Consider the following 15,158-nt stretch of genomic DNA (forward strand, 5'->3'; position numbering starts at 1 on the left):
TTTTGACCTGGGACAAGGGGTTGGGGTACAGGAGGGGGTCTGAGGTGTAGGCTCTGGCTGGGAGGCACTTACCACAGGTGGCTCCCGGCCGGCGGCCAACAGGGCTCAGGCCTGCCTGTCTGCCATAGCCCCATGCCGCTCCTGGAAGCAGCCAGCTGCTGGCACATCTCTGCACGTCCCCGTCAGGGGCCGCAGAGATGTGCCAGCAGCTGTCCACTTCCGGGAGTGGCGTGGGGCCACGGCGCGCCAGGGCCGCCCAGAGGTGGGGGCAAGTGGGGCAATTTGCCCCAGGCCCCGCAGGGGCCCCCATGAGAATACAGTATTCTATAGAATTGCAACTTTTTTTTATGGAAGGGGCCCCCAAAATGGCTTTGCCCCAGGCCCCCTGAATCCTCTGGGCAGCCCTGCAGCACGCATGCAGCCTGCCTGAGCCCTGCTGTGCTGGGGCCCTTTAGCCCGAGGCCCTGGGCTGTAGCCCCTAAAGTCCCTGTGTTAATCCGGTCCTGCAAGCACTCCTAATCAATATTCCGGCTGATCAAATTAGTAATTAATCAGCTAACGAACTTAGTCCTTTTTTTCTGTTTCCAAACTTTCCACAGACAGACTGATTTCTGTGAATGCATTCACTGTTTGCAATTGTTTGAACAGTTTATGCAAACAAATTTTAGCCTATGAATTGTTTGCAAATTATTCACTTTCCTTGTTTATGCTGTGTGATTGGTTGCCTATGCTGCATGGTATTGTTTCTGCTTCCTGGTTAGATGACAAAACTTTTTAAAACAAGGCAGCCTAGCAAACCACAAGTGAAGAAAAGGAAACACGTAATAATTAATTATCTTGTTTGTGCACATCCTCTTCAGCATGTGAATCCAGGTGCTAGCAGGAAGAACAGCCATTCCCCAAACATCCATGTGAGTAAAAACCTGTTCACACAAATGTTCATGAATATTGAATTAAAAGGGCAAAAACACAGTTAAACTGACCAGCTGTTTGGAACTCAAATGAAGGTTCCTGAACATTATTTTGCAGTATTCAACCAGCTCTATTATCCACCCCATGATATCATAGAGTCTGAGCCAGCCCCAAAGTGCATGAACGGAAGTGAAGAACAGCCCAGCTTCCATTTAGGCATTACAAGAAGTAGCTACATTTTGAAGAGCGCTCAGCATGGTGGGTACACATTGGTTGCTAAACTCCATTAAAAATCTGGCCACTCATTTAGGTGCTTAAAATGGGAGATGAGCAAGAAATGGACCCTTAGTGACCTCTGCTGATCTCAGATCTGCACTGGAGCACTAGTAGCCAGCTGATTTTATGAGATGTGTCTGAGGACGGGATCCAGCCAAAACAATCCATAACCCATGTCGCAATTTGATATCAGTGGTGCTTGTTTAACCTCATTTTAATCAGCAATCACCAGATTCGGAGGGAAGCACGAGACTGCCACCTTTGTGCACAATTGTCATGTACCATGACAGTCCATCTAGCATACCTTGGGCTTCCCAGGAGCTTTGAAGAAGGTGCAGTCTCTGGAGGATTGCTGCAGCAATACCCTCTTTGCAAGGCCTCCTGTACAAAGAGAGATAGTCCTGAAGAGACATAATTAGGACCTAACTCACTTGAGTTATAAAATATCTGATGCAAGGGTTTTGTTGCAAACATGCTGCAAAGGTACCAATATGATTCCAATCCAAAAACACATTGAAATGATATCACAGTGCTATCATTCCATCTAGAACTGTCTGGAGGTGTTTCTCAGTGGTTTGGGCACCTCCTCATTTAAAACAGTTCATTGCCAAGTTGCCAACAGGGCACTTTACCTATAAAATGAGCTCTGAATATTGACACCCCTTGCCCCCTTTTATAGTGTAACTAATCCTGTTACAGTTGCCAATACACTGCTCTGATTTTGTCTCAAGACAAAAGTGCCCTGAATGCCCCCAGGTGTCCCAACAGTGCCACCTGAAATTGGCCTCTTTTCACCAAAGTTTGCAGTATATCAAATTATAAATAGTTTTAGGAAAAAATATAGTGTCTATTCCTTTTGTTTAATGTATTCTAATGTAATGTTTCCATATTGTAACAGAATCTCTCTCTTTCTTAGAACGATATATGAAATGTTGACTTTTTAAAGGACTGAAATTCATGTTTAAACATATTAAGGTAACATCTATTTGCTATCAGATTGTGTCGTGCTATTTGCACATACCTGCAAGCTAGTATCATGCTGTTTGCATTTTGATGTTACTCTGATGCACTGATAATGACAGACCCTAAATGTTCTATCAAACTCCAGTCTCTGTTCTTTATTCCCAATGTATAAGCTTTGCAGAAATGGTTGGACGCCCAGTTTCATATCTGGATTGTCAGTTAAAAAAATTATAACCATGTTACACTTTGCAAAAGATGTCCAAAAAAATAAATACAAAAGTTAAAGTAACCAAGAGTCTGGAATCCTTTTCCAGAGCTGAGAATTATTGTGTGTGCTGAGGAAAATCATCCATTCAGATCCTTTTCTTTTAACATCTCCAATCTTTGTATGACTGATGACAATGCACAAAGTTAAAATGTATATAATGAGTTTAAAAATAAAGTAACTTGGTGAGGGAAAAGTTATACACAATATTTTCCTATTCAAACAATAAAGGCCACAAGAGAATATAGGTCTGTATAAAAAATTTAGATGATATATTTTTATGTTCAAAAATTTTAAAGTCTCTAAAACTTTCCTTTCCATTAATCAAGAGACAAAGTGAGTGAGGTAATATCTTTTATTGGACTAAATTCTGTTGGTGAGAGAGGTCCTGAAGATCTCTGTGTGAGCTTGTCTCTCTCACCAACAGAAGTTGGTCCAATAAAAGATATTACTTCACCCACCTTGTCTCGCTCATATCCTGGGACTGAGATGGCTACACCCAAACTGCATACTTTCCGTTATTCATATTTCTATTGTATGCTTGAAAAAGTAAGATTACTGACAACTTCCCCAGCTTTCAACAGGTGACAATGAAATGTCATGACAGCTTGGGAGATGAATTGGCAAGTCCTCCCTACTAGTACCTTTTAACAATTAAAGGAGCATCTGCACTAGCTATCTTATTCTGATGTCAGCTATTACTGAAATGAATATCAGCTTCATTTTTTCTGACTTCTTTCCTGCCGATAGGCTTGTGTTAGTGTTTGTTGGATGGTTTGTATATTTATGAGAAGAGACGCTACCTGAGATCTTGTAGGCAGAGAACTCTATGCTGCAGGAGTAAAGAGTTGGGCTCATAATGGTGGGTTCCTGACAGACAGCCATCAGTGCTAAGGACTGAACCTAAAAGCCCTAGACAAGAACTCACTAAATGGAGGCAGAACCCAGACTGGCAGGGAGCTGCCTAACCTGGCTGCAACGGGCTGTGTGTTGTAACCTAAGCAGGGCCTTTCATGCTTTCTGATTGCTTAAAACTTAGTAGGTGGCTTTTAGTTAAAACTTGCTTAACTCAAACTCCCAACAAATGCTTGAGAGAAAAGCTCTTTCTGTTTAAGTGCTGGTTAACCATGCAGTGTCCTGTGAGCATCTGATTAACAAACTCTCCAAAGAGGATCATTCCTGGAGGATATCCCAGGTCTTTGGGCTCTTTAACTCCACATCTAACTCAGACACACATCTCATCTTCACTCCGAGGAATGGGAAACTCCATATGGTGCTCTTGTGCTCACTTCCCCATAAGCTGCAAGGGCAGTATTGCTTTGTGCCCCAGCCCCATAACTGTGTTTGTGCAGTTCCTAAACTGCATCCAAAGCCGGCTCTATGCTGAAATCTGCTGGGGTCCCGACTGCCGACAGAGCAGGGCAAACCAACGAGCAATTCAGACTGACTCCTCACCTTGGAAAGAGGGTAATAAATCTTCCCACATGGAGAAGCAGCCCACAGCGGTAGGTTGGATTCCAGTTCCATGGCCCTACAAAGTGTGTGAACAGGATCTCAGTGTGTGCCCTAAATCACAGCTTCCAAACAGGAGTGGCTCTTGAGAAATAACGTACAGTCACCTGTGAGCCAGGCCCATTTGATGCTGGAGTTTCCGCATGAAGCCATCTGCTCATTCTTCAGTGTTATTGTTTTGTGAAGGAACATTTAATTCCTGACATCAAAGCTTTTGACCCTTTGAACCCTTGGTGCCAAGAATCTTTCAGGCAAAGTCAGTCATCTGGGAGCAAAAGCTCTGACCTGCAATTATTTTTCTTAGAAATACACATCAAGATTTATTCTCCTCACAGAAAGGAAGTGAAATATTTGGGGATGTTTGGCAAGGCTTCCCATGCCTGATTCTCAATAAATAATCTGTGCACAGTCACCCACATACCGTAGGATGAATCTGGCAGGTCTGAGATTGGTGTACAGATACTTCCACAGGAAGTGCATGCAGGCAGGGAAATGAGGCTTTCTTCCCATAAAGGGCCTATTCAAAGAGACCCAGGAGGAATGGAAATCTCTGCTCAAGCTCAGGAGTATGCACTGTACACCCCGTGTGTGAAGTTTTTATTTAAAATGCACTGACAAAAGCAGGAAGAGCATTTTCTCTGGATTCTTGGAGTCACAGATTTTTGAGGCCAGAAAGGATCATTATCATTATATTGCTTCAATATAAATCCATTGTATGCCCACATCTTGAATACTGTGTGCAAATGTGGTCGCCCCATCTCAAAAAAGATGTATTGGAATTGGAAAAGGTTCAGAAAAGGGCAACAAAAATGATTAGGAGTATGGAACAGCTTCCGTCTGAGGAGAGATTAATAAGACAGGGACTCTTCAGCTTGGAAAAGAGATGACTAAGGTGGGATGTGATAGAGTCTATAAAATCATGAATGTTGTGGAGAAAGTAAATAAGGAAGTGTTATTTACTCCTTCTCATAATACAAGAACTAGGGGTCATCAAATGAAATTATTAGGCAGCAGGTTTAAAACAAACAAAAGGCAGTATTTCTTCACACAATGCACAGTCAACCTGCGGAACTCCTTGCCAGAGGATGTTGTGAAAGCCAAGACTATAACAGGGATCAAAAAAGAACTAGATAAGTTCATGGAGGTCCATCCATGATTATTAGCCAGACTGGGCAGGGATGGTGTCCCTAGCCTCTGTTTGCCAGAAGTTGGGAATGGGCGACAAAGGATGGATCACTTGATGATTCCCTGTTCTGTTCATTCCCTCTGGAGCACCTGGCATTGGCCACTGTCGGAAGGCAGGATACTGGGCTAGGTGGACCTTTGGTCTGACCCAATATGTCCGTCCTTATGTCTTATATAGACAACTATACCCACCACCACCCCGAAAAAAACGTGTCCCAATCTTTCACACTTGCTAACTGGTCACCCTACACCAACCCATCTCCCTAGATGAGCCTCTATTCCCAACATAATCCCCCTCCAGCCTTTCTTTCAGGGACGGTCCCTTGCATCACCAATGGCGGAAGTACTGCTCCCCCTTGTGTCACTACCCCTACGATCCTGGGTAGTCACTGGGGGCATGGCCAATACTTCGCCATTCCCACCAAAGTGCAGCTGGTCCTTCCTGCTGCTGATGGCAGATTTTGTTCTTACTGGTTCAAAGAGAGCACAAAGAGCCGTCAGCAGCAAAACGGCTCTGCTAACCCCCCTGACTAGATGGGGAAGGCACAGCCAACCAGGGAGCCAGAAAAATAGCCCAACTAGCCCAACCCATAATACAATACAATCTTATGACTTGTTATTTGCATATTGTAGCATTTTCTGCCCCAGTCAGGGATGTGCACAGCACCTCGCACAACAAAACAATGGTTCCCAAAAGCTCTCAACTGAAATTTCTCCCAGACTTTCCACATTCACCCTCACAGCAAAAAACATTTCACGTTTCAATCTGGTGGGAAAGTGAATTTTGCTTCGATTTCCTGAACTCAAAACTGAGCAATTTTAGAGGAAAACAGCCGTGTTCTGGATTGTTGATCCAGCTTTCTAGCCGCTCTGTGACAGCCCAGCGCATGAGTTTATGTTGAGTAAACAGCAGCCCTGTCAGATGGGTGTCTGCTGGCTATTGGTGGTAGTTAGCAGGTGGGAATAGGTATTTATTTACTTTTGGATTTTAAATAGCACTCTGCCTGTAGCGTGGCTCAGGGCACAGAGACAAATAACCTTCCCCAAACCTACCAAGCTTGACAAATCCCTTTGAGAAACAACTTGGATCTGGCACTCTTCCTCGGAAGACAGGCTCCTGCTCTGCTGGGCTGTGGGGAAAATGAATTCCAGAGCTAAGGTCCCCCAGTGAGAACACCCTTCCCCCAGAGGATCAGTGCAAGTGGCCCTGCTGACCTTGGGCTGCCCATAGCACACATGGGACAGTGGCACTCACTCAGCTTGCCAGGACCCAAGCCCCTAGGGATTTCATCTGAGAGCAAGAATTCTCTCCCGTCCAAGCCTGCACTTCAGGATGGCAGCTGAACCAGCCACATCTATAGTTATTAGAAACCAGAAAACCAAAAAAATGATAGACTGAGTTCAGGCTGTAAGTAAATAACCTGATCATTCAGTGCAGCACTGCTAGCATGAAGTTCTAAAAAAAAAAAAAATCCTGGGAAAAAGAAGAAATCTATGTCCCCACCCCCTGGTTTCATAAGATGATTAAAGAAACATTTTAGTGCTTTCTCATTTGCTTAATTTTAAAATGATTCCTGAAATAAGTGACTATTTGCTAGAACAGCTTGAATCTCTGAGCATCGAGAGAGGCAGACGCTACATTATAGTCTCTCTCAATAAAGTTGTCTGGACCATAGACCCCACTCACTATGCAATCATAGACAAGCAGGGAAATCATGTAGAAGGCTACAGAAAATAGAGAGGTTGGAAGGGGTGGAGGACAGGAGGAGAGAGACCAGAAACCTGCACAGGGCTGAGGTGCTGCTGTCGTACTGAATCTGATAATAGCTCTGCAGTGACATCAGGGTTAGGATTAATATCTGATTAATGGAGATCGGCATGACCTAACCCATGTTATATCATAGGCGTGTCCAACGTCCTGGCACGTCTCTCTCTTTTTGTAATGGCTGAACCCCGGCTGCTGACTCTGAACACTGAACTATTTCCATCCTGTAGCCAGGTTCTGCTTTTCTCCCCGCCTCCTACCTAACCTGAGCCCGCTTTCTATTCTTATCCCATTTCAGTTCTCTTATTTCTATTGAACCATACGGTCACAGAATCTAGCTGAATCCTAAATACTTTCCACCATATTTCAGACTACACCAAATCCAGAAGTGAAATGTTTTAACACTCTCTGCTCCTGCTTGGTGCTACGAGTCCATGGTTTCTAATAACATCAGTGCCGTTTTCATTTCCCACACTAGGGACTTGCTCCTGCACAGCATGGATCACTCTAGGAGTCCATAAGTTAAGCAGATGCTTATAAATGGTTTGCTAGATTGGGGCCAGAATACTCACCGCTAGGAAAGGCTAATAGCATCATGCATACATGTCACTTAACAACTCAAACACTGTTGTTTAAAATAACCTTATCTGACAGGGCCCAGCTTCCTGGAGCCACAGTCTGAGCTGCTGCTGAGCTGAGAACCACCTCAGGATATATTATAGAGATATACTTATTAGAGGCATCCCAGGAACAGAGGGAGCCTGATGATAGTGAATGCCTGAGCTGCTGCTTAATTGAGTCAATTTTTGCACAGATGGGAAGTGTTCAACTCATGCTTACTCAAGCTTTAAATTGCTGACTACAGAACTTGCCAAGTAAAGAACAAAAGGATAAAATAAGGATGAATTGTGATTAATGTAATTTGTCTTTTTCTTAGGTTGGTTATGTAAATCAAATAAAATCTTTTTTTAAATGGCCTCGTCTCAGGTGAGACAATACACTACCCAGTGAGGTGTTCCAGTTAGAATTCCACAGTAATAATTACATGTCTCCTGTAATAATACTAATAAGGATAGAAATAATTAACAGATAGTGTAGCTAAACCTGTCTGGGCAAGAGCAGGGAGTTTATTACTTTAATATTAATCACAGTCCCTAGGTAGAATCATGAAGCCTGCATGAATCATTATTAACTCTATTGTTCAGCCTCTGCAAAAGCATTTCTAATGAGGCGATAGCTACAATATTATGAGATAGAAATTGTTACTGTGTTCAGAATCCCAGCTTCAAATGAATGATTTCAGTTCATTCCTTAGAAATATTGTCCTGGTCAAGGCAGGCCACAAACAAATCAATAAGACACAGCCAGTTCAAGGTGGAATGGACAAATAAGTTCTAGTTAATTTCCTTTGTGTACAGGTATAAGAGATTGTTATTATTCAGCGTTAATTAATGCAAGCAATGCACACTGGAAAAGATAATATGAACTACTCACCCACATTGCTGGATTCTATATTAACTATAACCACTCAAGAAAATGATCTGCACATAACTGTAGACAACTCATTGAAAACCTCTGCTCAATGAACAGTGATGGTAAAAAAAGCAAACAAACTATTCAGTTGATTTCAATGGGAGTTAGGAACCTAGACCCTTGAAAATTCCTCTAGGGTGCCTATCTGCGTCTTTAGGTGCCTCAATGCCTTTGAAAAGCTGACCTATCCTTCTATTTGCCATCTCTCCTTATACAAGAATAGGGGAACATTCAATTATATTGAAACCCAGCCAACCGAATATTAACAAAAGGAAACCACATTTAACACAACACAAATTGTTACCAAAGCTTTTCTGTCCCTAAAATCAACAGAGCTCCTGGGAAGAAATGTTTTACAGTCAGTACTTCTTGGAGAATAAGGACAAGCAACGGGTGTGTTAAGCGAGTGCACGAATCAGGAGGAATGACAATTTCCTGTGTTACAGAAAATGTTCATTCCTTTACAAGACGAATGGACGATGAGAATTGTGATCTGGAGGAGTTTGTCTCTCATATTCTGTGGTCTTCTTGTCAGTGAGACAATGTCTAGCCTAGGAAAGCAGGTTATGTCTTCTAATGTGTCATGATTATCAAGCAGGATTTTGCATCCAGTGTAGACAAGGCAAATCTATCTATCTTCCGTTTTATACTGCTGCCCATCCTTGAGGTATCTGAATGCCTTCCATGTAAAACTGAGAGCTTAGGGGATGTTGTGGAGTCTCTGCCTCGTCTCCCTTTTCGGGTAAAAACACTGGAGTATTCTTTTGGTTTTGGTTGATTGGTTACAAGATTTTTTTCTGGTGTGTGGGGAAGGGCAGTTTTGGTAGCTGTAGGTGCCAATGTTGTGAGTGTCACGTTTAAAAAGGTGTTAGCTGGTTGTTGTTAGCCATGGCTCACCACAACCAGCTAACACATTTTTAAAACATTCTATTTTCCTAGTCTAGGCAAGGCCTTTATGGGTCTGTAGTTCCAGCTCAGGACACGAGAGGAAATTCCCTCAGCAGAGGCTTTAACTATACGGTACCATCTCTGCATTTCCTTCAAAGACTTTGGTCTTCTCCTGAAGCTCCCTGAAGTCCCCTGTGATCATTAGTGTGACGGATACTCTTTGAACTGGCGCCGTCCTGGGGAATTTCCCATCACTTTGTCACATTCACATTAGCCCTTACAAGGAGAGGAACATACTGTGAAACTGGAAGTGAACTTGATTGAACTAAATTAACAATCTGGTCTAAATCACAAATTTAATTTGGAGAAACAGCCTTATAGCACACACAGTAGTGTCAGCCTTCATAAATTATACCTGGGTCTGGAGGGGCCATTCAGGACCCTAAACCATTTCCACATACCATAGCTCCTGCTGCTGAAACTCTGACTCCCTAATTCGGAGCCCTTCTCTGTCAGGATTACAAGCTGGTGAAAGGCCTAAGGAATGGATACCTGCTCACAACTGCACTTTTCACCAAGCCTGGTAATAAAGGTGTCCAATAAAAACACAACACTTCCTTTTCCATAAGGCATTACTTAAGTGGATATGACTGTATTTCATCAGGGAGACAGTCAAGTGAAAAATTGAAAGTAACAGCTCCGTTTCCCTTCGAACACTTTTTAAACCTATGACATATCCTTGCTAATGTTTTCTTAAGCCCACCTGCTCATGCTTTTCCCTGACAGACTGAGGGGCGAAGATCTCAGAGAGAATACCCAGTCTCCACAATGGTAAAATTGTTTGAATCTGCCTGCTGTGACTGGAGGGAAAGCTGTGATGTCTTCTACACATCCTCCCAAGGGGACCATTGCAAGGGAGGGGGAAATAAGGTGCTAAAGAGTAGCAAGCAAGACAAAATGTGCAGGGTCTGTGTGTCCATAGGATCTACACAGCCAGAACCACTGTTCTTTATCCAAGTAAATTTGTGATCCTTCTGGGGCAGATAACTATTCCCTTTCTACTAAGCACAATAAGTCTGGACAAGCTACAATCATATGACACAACATTAAATTACCTGCCCTTCCTGAGTTCCTTTTCCTCTGACAGTTTATTCTGTGTAATGGATGCCAAAGTTTCATGAGGTGGACAATGGCTCTTTTTATCAGAGAGATCTGGTCCCAGCATTCAGAGCTGTTCAGAAAAGGAAATTAGACAATGTTTTTGCAAAGCAACCTCAACCCTGCATAATCCAGGGATACCTTATAATATGAAACGGTGGTAGCACATCCTGAAGCTGAGCTATATCACACAACCCTCCTGGCAAGCAGTTCTGAGAGGACATCCCCTCTTTGGAGTAATGACGATTTAAACTTTGCTTCCTGCCCAGTGCAGGAGACTTTGGTGGAAGTTTGATCCATGCTGTACACAGGTTTCCATTACACATATCCAGTTGAAGGGTGTTTCCTTGCTGCACAGTAGAGTTTTCATGGAACAGTAGGCATCATTATTTGAGATTAAGTGTTAGCTCCCATCCCTCTTCTTCCAGTGTTTGTGTTGCTATGTAGTTGTGTGGGGCCAGAAGCAGGCCAGAGGCCTTCAGTGCTGTGTGTATTTAGAGCACTAGTACACAGGGCCGGCTCCAGAGCCCAGCGGGGCAAGCACCCGCCTGGGGCGGCCCTTTCCCGGGGGGGCGGCAGGCTGGGCCGGCGGACTGGCCGCAGTCATGCCTGCGGGAGGTCCACCGGAGCCCCGGGAGCAGCGGACCTGCCGCAGGCATGACTGCGGACGGTTCGCTGGTCCCGCGGCTCGGCTGGACCTCCCACAGGCATGACTGCGGCAGCTCAACCGGAGCCGCCGGACCAGCGAACCGCCCGCAGCTGCGGGAGGTCCAGCCAAGCCGCGCGACCAGCGGACCCTCCGCAGTCATGCCCGCGGGAGGTCCGCTGCTCCCGGGGCTCGGGGGCGCCTCCCGGGCATGACTGCTTGGGGCGGCCAAATTTGTAGAGCCGCCCCTGCTAGTACAACAGGCCATGATCCATGACTAGGGTCTTTAGGTCTACTAATAATGTCTCAGGGTTTGTCTACATGGGGACATTCAAAAAAATTAATCTTAATTAAGTAAAGATGTGAATTTCAAGTGAATTAGATAAACTGCATTAAACCCCTTTGTGGACACACTCATTCAGCACTGAAGTGGCCTTAATTAATTTTAGCCTAATTCACTGAAGTGAATTCACTTCAAAGTGAATTAAGCTAAACCAAATTAAGGCCACTTCAGTTCTGAATGAGAGCATCCAAACACATTTTTCATAAAGTTTAACAAATCCCCTTTAAATTCACCCTTTTAGTTAATTCAGATTAATGTTCCTGAATGTAATGTCCCCATGTAGACAAGCCCTCAGATAGTTTGATGGCAATTCAACTGCCCACATCCTATTTTAAAATGTGTTTAGTTTGCCAGCAGAGTAATTTGCATTTTGAAATACTGAAAATGCTCTTGTTTGAGTCTGAGTTTGGTTCAGATCCCAGTTCTGACATGTCTGCCTAGCTAGGCGATCTTTCACTTTAGTCAGCTGTAGCTTCCAGATAAATACCTCATTTACTGTCTGACACTGCACATGAGAGAGTGTGTTGACTTTATATATTACGAGTTACCCAAAGCCTAGGTCTGAACCATGTGTTAATGGCCTGGTCTCTTTTAGTTCAAATACAATGGTGATGAGTCCCGGATAAGAGCACAGGACGGACAGATTTTTCAGTGCTGACCATCAGATTGCAGCGTGAAGCTAACTTTGTGGAAGTAGTGTGATTCTCAGGAAAGTGTTAAATGTGAAAAGCAACTTTAAATAGTTTGTAGATAACAGACTCCTACACTCCAGGTATTTTCATTCAGTGAGTGTACGATGCTTTTATCATGTGCTTCATTGGCTCTGTATTGTCAGTCAATATCTTGCTGGGCCAGTGATGTGGGAGGAGTCTGGAATAAGCCCACACTGTCTTGCTCATGTGGCTGTATTTAATCATTTAATAAAATCAGTTATTTTTCTAATTCACCTCTAGGATTTTTACTGCTATTACTCTGGACACAGCAATGAGAATGAAGAGCTATCACAAGGAACCCTTTCAAAATGCTCCAGATGTTTGCAGTGTTGTTGTAGCCATGTCAGCTCCAGGATATTAGAGAGACAAGGTGGGTGAGGTCGCTTTCAATCTTGCACAGAGCTCTTTTTCAGTTCTCCCATAGTGGGACAGTCCAACATCCCAAATTCGAGCTGCTGCTTCACATATCGAATAGATGGATTTTTCTATTACCACTTTCATGCCAACTACAGGCATCTCACAACACTTTACATGGCACTGGGTTCTATAATGACAGTGCAACAGGTCTCCTGCACACAACTCACACTTTGTCTGAGACACTAGCATTCGTTTTATTGTCACATTTTCAATAAAATGCATCGTGATCTTTTAGTGCCCATCTAACACTAACCAATTGTCTTTACCTAATTGGTGTCGTGTAAGCATAGTACAGGATACTGGTAGGGGACCTCACAGAGACAGGAGGCATAGTGGTTGTGGTGGCTTTAGATTCTGCATGCTTGCAATGAATTGGGTCTCAAATGGGGACTCTTGGTTATGTGCAAGCAGCTTTTCAGCAGAGCGGGGACATCACATTCCAGCTGGCCTCTGAGGAGTAGAATGTAGAAAGCTAAACAGACTGGTCACCAGATGTGAACTGATGCAGTGGGAGGACAAATTGAACTGGCAGTTACAGTGGAAGGCCAATATATCCACGCTGTCATTAAATCAGTGCAACTCCCACCAAAACAGGGTTGCATCTATTGCAAAACAGTTTAACTGTTATATTTTAAGTGGAGTCAAATACTGTTAAAAGACAATTTGTGTATGGACATAAGGAAAGTTATAGCAGTGCAACTCTTTAGTGCAGACAACCCCTACAGGACAGCATAGCTACTACTACTAGTGGGGATGGGCAGAAGTGATCTTGGTTTAACATCCCCTTTGATGGGAATATGAGAACAAGTGTTAGCCTGTTGTCATTATATCACTGCCATAAAAGCCATTCTGCACCAGGCAATTGAAAACTGGGCAGCACAGAACGTAGCCAGTGTCTTCCAGAGACTTAGTGAGCCATTCCCAGAGGCTTGTGATAAAACTGTGCTCCTAGAGGCATGAGGCAGGTCTTCTTCATCTTGTGCATTAAGCTGATGAAGGAATGATTATGCCAAGTGAAATTATAAATGGCACCCACATAAAGGGCCAGGCTCAGTCTTTCAGGGCACATTCCTGATATTTCCTGCAGAGTTTTGCTTGGATGCTTGCTCTCTGCTTTTAGCCTGTAAAATCTCTAACAAATCCTGAAGCAATTTATCTTGCAGAGGAAATGAGAAAAAGTTCCACCATCTGCACTGAGCCAGGTGTCCACATCTGGGCTGCAGGCATGTGAACTTCAAAAGGGTCACTCCCATTTGACATTATAAACATATAGATAAGCACTGTGTGTGAGCATTTCTGAATACATAGCCTGCAGCACCAGGCTGAGTCACCCAAAAATGTATGGGCTCAGAAAACAGGCAAAACAGAGCTCACAGCGTGGCTGCTGGGACACTACTTGGAAACCTCCCTCAGATACTCTGCATTCCTAAAAGATAATTGTCATGCTCCTGTATCAAATACGGACAGGGTATAGAGCTTCCTTATGAGTCAGATACATACCAGATATGTTCACTATAAGAACTTTTAATGCTCTGCCTGGAATGGCCAAGGTCAACTTAAATAAGGTATTTTACCTACAGTGCCATCTAGTGGATGAACAGTATACTACAGTTTAGCGTTCCATTACATCTCCCCTTTAAGTTCTACATTCCTATCAGTTACAAAATTTACACTAACGTGCTATCGTTGAAGTTCAGTAACTACCAGTCTGTAAAGTGTCTTTGAATTGTACTGTTTTTCTAATTATATTACCCGAATGCATAACAACTTGGTCATCTCGCTATCCATTAGTTACAACGACTGGCTGTGGGTTGGTCTAGTATCCTTGAATCATCATCTTCTTTGTCCTGCATCTGCCATCTGCAGAGTTTGCTCTGTTCATTGTTCTTTATGAAGCACAAACTGTGGATGACAATTGTTTCTGTTAAACTCTCCGCTGTTGGTCTTGATCTCATATGAGCTACAAACTGAATTATTTTTCTTTATGACCTCTGGAGTTGTCCATTCTTTTTCGCCATCTAATTTGAAACAGACACACTCACCAGGTTGTAGACCTGGCAGTTCGCCGAGTGTCATCAGTTGTAAAAGCATCCAAAAGCTTTTTTGCCTTTTTATCTGATTTGGCTACTCTCGTCATGTCTGGCCACTTTGGAGATAGACTCTTTTCCAAAGTCATAACAGTAATTCTGAATGGTCTTAAATCTCGCAAAATAATGCTTCCATTGTCCATTGTGAAAGTTTGTCAAAGCTGAAGCTCTCTGGAGCATTGAGTAGTGGCATGTTGATGAGATCCTGCAACGTGAGTTGCTTTGTTCCTTCTGTTTGCGACCTTTGTTGCTTTGTTTCTTGTGTTTCTGTTCTCCTCTGGCACTACTTTACTTCTGACACCATGTCATCTCCTGTACCAGATACAGATTGGCTACACACAGAGATTCCTTCAGAGTGAGATGCACTCCAGAAGTGTTCATTATAAAATCCTTTAATCCTCTGCCAGGTACTGCTGAGGTTAGTTTAAATAAGATATTTTACACACACTGCCACCTAGTGGCTGAGCAGTTTAAGGCCATTTAGCATGCTATTAC

The sequence above is a fragment of the Mauremys mutica genome, chromosome 25, assembly GCF_020497125.1.
Source record: "Mauremys mutica isolate MM-2020 ecotype Southern chromosome 25, ASM2049712v1, whole genome shotgun sequence".
Classification (NCBI taxonomy): Eukaryota; Metazoa; Chordata; order Testudines; family Geoemydidae; genus Mauremys; species Mauremys mutica.